The following is an 8,446-nucleotide window of genomic DNA, read 5'->3' as shown; positions in this document are numbered from 1 at the left end:
ATTTGGCCAACCTTGGAATTCCCAAGTATTTTAACCGATATCCAAATTCCTTGATGCGTCGAGGACATCCCCCCTCCTCTGAAAGACCTAACGGTGCTAAAAAAATTTATTAATAAAAAAAAATCAAACAATACAATAATACAAAAAGTCCTTAACCTAAAAAAAAGAAATACAATACAAAGAAATACAAAGAAATACAATTCAAACTTACGCTAGCGACTAAGATATGTTACACTTAACTATTATAATATCCAGATGGCCCAGGTGGTCCCGGTGGTCCAGGTGTTTTGGCCAGGCTACTTAATTCACCCGGCTGGGGCCTTACGACGTTTCAGAACACGTAGAGTTACTCGATTCACCCTGGTGTCTGTAACGTTTCGTAACAGGGCCCCGTTATCCTCAGCTGTTCTGGCAGGGCTACTTAATTCACCCTGAGGAAGGTCTTACGACGTCGTGAAGATATAAGGTTACTCAGTTCACCTTGATATCTACACGTGTCGTAATAAACCTTAATCCTGCTCTGGAGGTTCGTCCCTAGGTGGAGGAGCAGCGCGGATGTCATCTACATGGATGGTCCTATTCACGTCCCGGTCGCGGTGTATCTCATAGGTATGATCGCCTAGCACCTTCAGGATCGTGTGTGGTCCCGTCCATGTCGGTCCGAAGTTCCCTCGGACGTGGTTCCTCACCATGACCTGCTCTCCTTCGATGAACCTCCTGGCGGGTGGAGCGTTAGGGTTGTCAGGAAACATGTTCCTCGCATATACAGTGGCCTTTTGAACCGCTCTGGCAACCCTTTCGTCTCGTCTGGCTGCGGTGTTTGCCAGACGATGCTCACGCTGTGTTTCTTCTGCGCGCCGTGGCAGATAGCCTAGCAGAAGTTCAGCGGGTGTTTCCTGGGTGGCCTCGTTCCTCCGTGTCCTTAGGCTGAACATGATGTCAGCCAGGTAGGATTCCCATTTCGGATCATTTGCAGTTTTGCATCGGGCGCGGAGTCCCTTTTTGAGCTCCTGAGCTCGGCGTTCAACCGGGTTGGCCCTCTGGTGGAAGATAGGGCTAAATTCGGCTTTGATGTTGTGCCGTCTCAAGAATCTCTCCCATGCATCTGTCCGAAATTGGGCTGCGTTGTCCGTGATGAGGGTGGTAGGTTTCCCCCAGCGGCCGCAGATTTCCTCCTGGAGGAACTGGATGATGTCCCGGCTTTTTGTAGATTGGACGCATCGATATTCCACCCAGTTGCTCAAGCAATCTGTCGCCAAGAGGATGTAGCGGTTGCGTGTTCCTCTGGCTGGTGGATATGGTCCCAAAATGTCGAAGGACACTCTCTCCCAGGGGTTGGCGGGTTCCCTGGGCATCACAGGAGCTGCTGGTTGTCGTGGAGCAGCTTTGGTCCTCAAGCAGGTCAGGCAGGACTTGACGTAGGCGCGAACATCCTTTGATAATGTGGGCCAGTAATAGATATTTTTAATGGCCCGGATGGTCTCGTCTTGTCCTGGGTGGTTGGCCTCCTCTGAGTCGTGATAGACCTTCATCACGTCCTTCCGGAGGGATGGGGGTACTATCAGCGTCCTGTGGTCTGGTCCAGCGTTGTAGTAAGCGGCGTTATCGACTAGTGTGAATTCACGGAGAAGGTTTTCTTCGACTTCGTTCCGTGGTCCACGTCCGGAGATCTCTAGGTAGCGTCTCCGAAACCGCTGCATACCGTGGTGTGTCTGGTGGCTTCTCCGGATTTTATCCTGGAGTGGTAGGTCAACCAGATCATCTAGGATGGGGTTGGTGTCTTCATCCTCGTCGACGTCCTCCATCATACATAGTAAAGGAAAGGACTCGTCTTCCTCCACGTCCGTTGTAGGCCAGCTAAGTCGCACCACTTCCTCGTCTTGGTCAGCTTCTTCTTCTCTCTCCGTGGTTGGGTTCCTGGACAAGTGGTCAGGGAGTTCGTTCTCCTTCCCTGGGATATGTATCACGGTGAAGTTGAACTCCTGAAGTAGCAAGGCCCATCGGGATAGTTTGGCCTTGTCTTCCTTGAACCGATGGAGCCACAGGAGAGCCTGACTGTCGGTGTACAGCGTGAAGTGCTGATCCTGGAGGAAGTGCTTGTACCTCTTGAGTGCCCAAACTAATGCGAGGCACTCTTTCTCGTTAATATGGTAACGAGTTTCTGCTGGTTTTAACTTCGTGGAGGCATATGCAATGACTCTCTTGTCGTCTTGGGTTCCTTGGAACAGGACTGCGCCCATGCCGACATCGGAGGCATCCGTCTGGAGGCAGAAGGGTTTGGACGCGTCTGGTCGGTGGAGTAGGAGATCTCCCTCGATTTCGATCTTGAGACGTTGGAAGGCGGCTTCTGCGGCGTCGTTCCAGTGCATCCGTCTCTTATTACCCTTGGTGAGGTCCGTCAAGGGTGTTATGATGTCCGAAAATCGAGGGATGAAATCCCTTAACCAGTTGGCTGTCCCGATGAAGCTTCGCAGTTGCTTCATCGTCCGTGGAGTGTCGAAGCCTTTGATTTTCTCCACATGCTTCTCCAGAGGTTGGGTGTTGGCAGAGGTGATTTTGTGTCCTAGGTACTCCAGTTCGTCTGCTGCGAATTTACACTTTTTTAGGGATGCCCATAGTCCGTGTGTCCGAAGTCTCTCTAGAACCAGGCGGAGGTGGTTCTGGTGTTGGGTCCAGTCTTCTGAATAGATGATAATATCATCCATGTATACCTTGATGAAAACATCGATGTATCCTGCGAAGACTGAAGTCACGAGCTTCTGGAACACAGCTGGTCCGTTCTTGAGGCCGAAGGGCATCACCGTAAATTCGTATGAGGACCCGTCAGGCAGGCTGAACGCTGTCTTCGGGCTGGAGTCCTTGTGCAATGGGACTTGCCAAAATCCACTCTTCAGATCTAAGGTGGTGAAGATCTGAGCCGTGCCAATCTCTTTGATGGAGTCGTGGATTGGTGGCATGCTGGAGGCTTCGTCGATGGTCACGTTGTTAAGCTTCCTATAGTCTACGCAGAAACGGGGGGTGCCATCCTTCTTGGTTACAATAACCACCGGGCTATTGTAAGGAGATTTGCTGGGGCGGATGACTCCTGCGGCTAGCATCTCTCTCACCTCCTTGGCCATTATCTGCTTCTTCTCCGTAGAATATTTATAGGGCTTAACGTTGATAGGCGTGGCGTCGGTCACTTCGATTTTCATTTCGGTGGCCTTGGTGGTCGGCTGACGTAGACGGTCGTCGAAAACGTCATCGTACTCTTGAATCAACTTTTCAACTTGTTGCAAAGCGAAGGATGGAGCTTGATGGGGTTCCAGCCGCTGCGTCCTGGATTGCCTTTTTGTTGGGTTCTTCCAGTAAATGGTGGTTCTGCAGGTGGTACCGACGTGTAGACATTTACGTGGTATGTCTACATTGGCCTCTTCCTGTTCCAACCAAGGCATCCCCAACACAACGTCGTGGTTCAAGTCCTCCATAACCACGCAGTTGACGGTTGAATCCAGAGTCTCGATGTTAATCTTGACTTCAGCAGTCCCTAGGGTGCGGGACGTGCTGCCCGTGCACGCCAGCTGAACCAATCCTGATCCTCGTTGCAGGTCCCGTCTCTGGATCAATCTCTGGTGAATGAAGTTCCCAGATGCACCGGTGTCGACTAAGATCTTCACACGTTGTCCGTTGATCCTTCCATGGAGTTGGGGGAGGCCTGTCGTCGAGGGTCGTGTCTGAATCGGGTTCAGTTGGGGCACCATCTTCACAACAGGGTTTAGTTGGCGCCCCTGTTGGCGTTTCCCTGGTTCTGAGGTAGTGGAGGTGGTGGTTGGCTCATCGGTGGCATCCTGGACTGTCTGTTGGGGTTCCTCCATTCCTCGATCGCTTCAGGGTGGCGTGGTGTGTTGTTTTGACGTGGGGGACGGTAGTGCTGTCGCTGTCGGGATTGTTGCTGGGATTGATGTTGGGGTTTGTTAGCGACGGTGTTCCGGCGGGTATCAGCTTCCATTCCTTGGGCTATTGTTAGGAGGTCCTCCTCGGTCTTTGGAATGTTCACTCGTAGGCAGATCGCGATGTCGGGTCTTAGTTGGTTTACGATGGTGATACACCTCTGGTCCTCAGGGGTGTATGGTGCGAGACGTCTGAATAAGGCTGATTTACCGTTGATAAAGTCCTCCGTGGGTTCATCCTTCCGTTGATGCTCTCCATGAAGTTTTGACGTCAAGGCTGAAATCACGGCAGGGTCGTTATATTTCCTTAGGAGACGGTCTCGGAATGTGTCGTACGGCAGGTCCGTGTGTGTAAACTTCTGGGCCCATTTCTTCGCATCGCCGTGGAGTGAGTTGTCGATGAGATAGTCTATCCAGTTGTCCTCGTCTACGTCATATTTGGTTAGGAAATTCTCAGCTTTGGTTAGGAAGTTGAGAGGGTTTTCAGTGTCCCGGCCTGAGAATTGAGGGGGCTTCATATATGTGATCTTGGGCTTCGGTGGCTCAGGTTGAGGCATCTGGGGTGTAGTGCCTTGAGTAGTGGATAGGGCCGTCATCGCTTGCATAAGGGCAGAGATGAAGTCAGCTGTGGAAGGCTGGCTCGAAGACGGTCCTGGGGTCGTGGATTCGGTTTTAGTGGGTTGGGCGCCATGTTGCCGAGAGGGGGCATTTGGGCCTGTAGGACCCATCGCCGGCTCTTCGGACTTTTTCCTGTCTCCGGAATTGGAACGGGTGTTTACCATCTTCGTTTGTCGCTAGTGAAATGGGTCAGTACTGTTGCCGTTACAGAATAACCGTTACAGCGACAAGTATCTGTTACAAGTAACGGTTCCAAGGAACAGTTACAAAATAACAGATCAAAAATGGAAAACAGAACAGGTAAAATAATCTAAGTATTCCTTGACTTACGGAAGGAATAACTTGGTAAACAATAAAATAAAATGGTATGATAAATGTAGTGCAAAGAATATGTTTCTAAGTGTTTCTTGACTTACGGAAGAAACAACTTAGAATGAAAAGTAAAAATGTACAAGATCAAAGAATAGAAATATGCAGAAATATGAGTAAAAATACACAGGGTAAAAGAATGCAGAAATGTTCTTAAGTGTTTCTTGACTTACGGAAGAAACAACTTAAGAGAGGAATATAAACAAATGAAATAAGTAAATATAAAACAATATGTGAAAATATGTCTCAAGTGTTTCTTGACTTACGGAAGAAACAACTTAGAACAGAAAAACAACAAGAGAATCAAATATGCAATAGAAGAATATAAATATTTACAAGTGTTTCTTGACTTACGGAAGAAACGACTTGTAATATAGAATAGGAAGAAAATAAAATGCAAAAATAAGAATACAAATATTTACAAGTGTTTCTTGACTTACGGAAGAAACGACTTACAAATACGAAAAATCAAATACAGAAAAGATGTGGAAATATTGCTGTGTTTCTTGACTTACGGAAGAAACAACTTAGCATAAAATAGAAAATGAAAGAGACAAATGTATTAAGTATTTTCTTAACTTAAGGAAGAAAATATCTTAAATAAAATATCGGAAATAATAATGCAACAATGATTATGAAAATATTTCTAAGTGTTCTTTTGACTTACCGGAAAAGAATGGCTTAGACGCACAATTAAAATAACAAGTCAAATATTCAGAGAAATATTTCTAAGAGTTCTTTGACTTACCGGAAAGAACTACTTAGACAAAGTACAAATCAAAATATAAAATAGAAAAAGCAAGATAAATATTTCTAAGTGTTCTTAACTTACGGAAGAACAACTTAGACACAAAATACAAGAAAAATAAACAATCAAAATAATCAAATAAAATATCAAACAATCAGTACATGAACAAATATAGATCAATGTATTATTCTAACCTGAAAAGGTCTGAATATACAATAATGCTAAAAAAAAAAATAAAAAGGTATACAGAAAATCAGAAATAAAACAATAACTTAGTTGGAACAATAATAGCACCGACTAGGTCTACAGTAGAAGAGGCAAGCTCGACTGACCGATGAGAGAAAATCTACCTGCTTTTATGTAAAACAAATCCTTTGTTTTACGAAGCGAAAGTGGATTTTCCCTGCATCGAATCAATTAGAAATTTGGATTTGGCCAACCTTGGAATTCCCAAGTATTTTAACCGATATCCAAATTCCTTGATGCGTCGAGGACAAAATCCTGTATACTGTCTACTTTTTCTTTCTAGAGGTATTAACCAGAAACTATACTGTAAATCGATTTTAGTGAAAAATGACATTCCTGTAATTCTTCCTAGTATTCCATCTATACTCATTGGTGCTTCAAATTGCTTTTCAGTAATCTTGTTAATATTCCTTGCATCCAAAAATAACCTGATTTCACCTGATCTTTTACGTACTACTACTATAGGGTTTATAAAACGTGTATCTGCCTTCTCAATGATTCCATCTTCTAACATATTATTAATCGTTCTGTTTACTTCTTCTCTGTATTTATATGGTATTGGGTATGATTTTGTTTTAAAATCTTTTTCTTCTTTACCTTTTATACTATGGATATAATTTTGTGCAATTCTATTTTCTTTATTGACAAGTCCCTTGTGTTGCTGCAATATGGAAACGACTATTGATTTATATTCTTCAGGGCAATTTAAAACTTTTATCATATCTTCTTCTTTACAAATAAAATTATTCTTCATTATGTACTCATTATTCCTTGCTTCCAATTTTACGCACTCCACCTCGTAGGCATCCATCTGCTTAAAATTTCCATTCCTTAAATATTCACTACAATTATTCTTTACATTCTTTTGGGATATTTCCCTATCATCAAAATACATTTCTTCTTTATAAACATCATTATTTTCGTTTAATAATAGCCTATCAACTCTTATTCCTTCTTCCACCTCATCTTTCTGCATAAATTTAATTATTTGCCCTTCCAAAATTACCATTTTTTCTTCAAAATCTATCTTTACTTTCTTCTTTTCCAATTCATCATTTCCCATTAATATATCAACACATAAATCCTTGACAATAAATCCTTGCATATTAATTTCTTTATTAAGAATATTAATTTTAAAATTGGCTAGTTTATCAATTTTACCCAACTTCTTATTATTTGCACCAACAATTTTAATTTTTGGAATGTTTATTATATCTGATAGTTTTAATGTATTAAAAATAAAATTCTCCGAGACTAAAGTACTTTCTGAACCAGTATCTATCATAATCTTAATCATTTTATTTTTGGCCAAAGCATTTATATCAATTAAATTAATAGATTCAATAATTTTATCTTCATCTAAAGAAATAAATTCAGAAGGTTTTTCATAATAGCAATGGCCTAACTTGTAATTCAGAAAGTTTACTGAACAAAATTTTGATTATTAGAATTGTCAGATTGTATCTGACCACTTGGATCTGATGTCCTATGTCTTTCCCTACTATGACTTCTACTTACATTTTCTTGCCTTGCACTATTTCGTTCCCTGTCTTCGCAGCTTCTATTCCTTCGTACACAATTTACCTGTCTGTTGTAATTAGGTCGTTCTGTATTTCTTCTACTGTTAAAATCTTGTCTATTATAATTAGTATTGTTATTAAAATTTTGTCTATTATAACTAGTATTGTTATTAGGATTTTGTCTATTTTGATTATTGTTATTATTGTTAAAATTTTGTAAATTGTCACCATATCTAGTATTATTGTATGATTGTCTATATTGTTGATAATTATTCTTATTATATTGAAAGTTATAATTGTTTTTTCTGTTATTATTATTTATCCTAATATCATTGTTATCATTATTACTTGCCATACTACCTCTTTATATTCTTTGAGTAAAATTAATAAAACTCTCTATTGTTTGAATATTTTGTACAGTTACTGTTTGCACAACATCAGCATCAAAATGTCTAGATACATTTAAGACTGTTTCATCCTCTCTAAGTGGTGGTTCTAAATATTTTGCAACTGTTATCAGTTTCAATGCATAATCTACCATATTTGATTTTAAATTGTGATTATACTTTCCAAAATATAGAATTTCTCTAAACTTGGCTTGCTCTAGTTCACCCCAATAATAATTTAAAAATTTATTTTCAACTATTTGAAAATTATCTAAATTATTTTCAATACTAGCAAACCAAGTTGCTGCATTGTCATTTAATGTCATTCTAATATAATCTTTAATATCATTAATATTATTCACTAATCTTAATTTATGTTTTAAACTATTTATGTATACTCTAAGATGCAAATTTTTTATATTACCAGCAAATTCAATCCCAGTCTCATTTGTTAAATTTAAGTAAGGTCTCCCTATGTCTCTCATTTGTGAAATATCATCTATTCTCTGTTCCACATTTCTTATTTGATTACTATTTATTTGGATATTTTGTTGCATATCGTCTAATTTTTCTTCTGTCTTTCTCCTGTCTTCGTTAATTTTTACTTCTAAGTTACATTTCTGCAACTCT

General features: G+C 41.2%; 1 protein-coding gene across 1 annotated transcript in view; it reads right to left on the bottom strand.

Moving 5' to 3' along the window:
• Window positions 1-392: 392 nt before the first annotated feature.
• LOC140441417 (uncharacterized) overlaps window positions 393-8,446 on the bottom strand; it is a 238,108-nt gene continuing 230,054 nt past the window's right edge. Inside the window, exon 2 of the mRNA XM_072532136.1 lies at window positions 393-515. The gene's annotated coding sequence lies outside the window, so the exon portion shown is untranslated. The remainder of the gene's footprint in view (window positions 516-8,446) is intronic.

Source organism: Diabrotica undecimpunctata, chromosome 5 (assembly GCF_040954645.1).
Source record: "Diabrotica undecimpunctata isolate CICGRU chromosome 5, icDiaUnde3, whole genome shotgun sequence".
Taxonomy (NCBI): domain Eukaryota; kingdom Metazoa; phylum Arthropoda; class Insecta; order Coleoptera; family Chrysomelidae; genus Diabrotica; species Diabrotica undecimpunctata.
The sequence above is the reverse complement of the archived record's forward strand: the minus strand, read 5'-3'. Positions and strand labels throughout refer to the sequence as shown.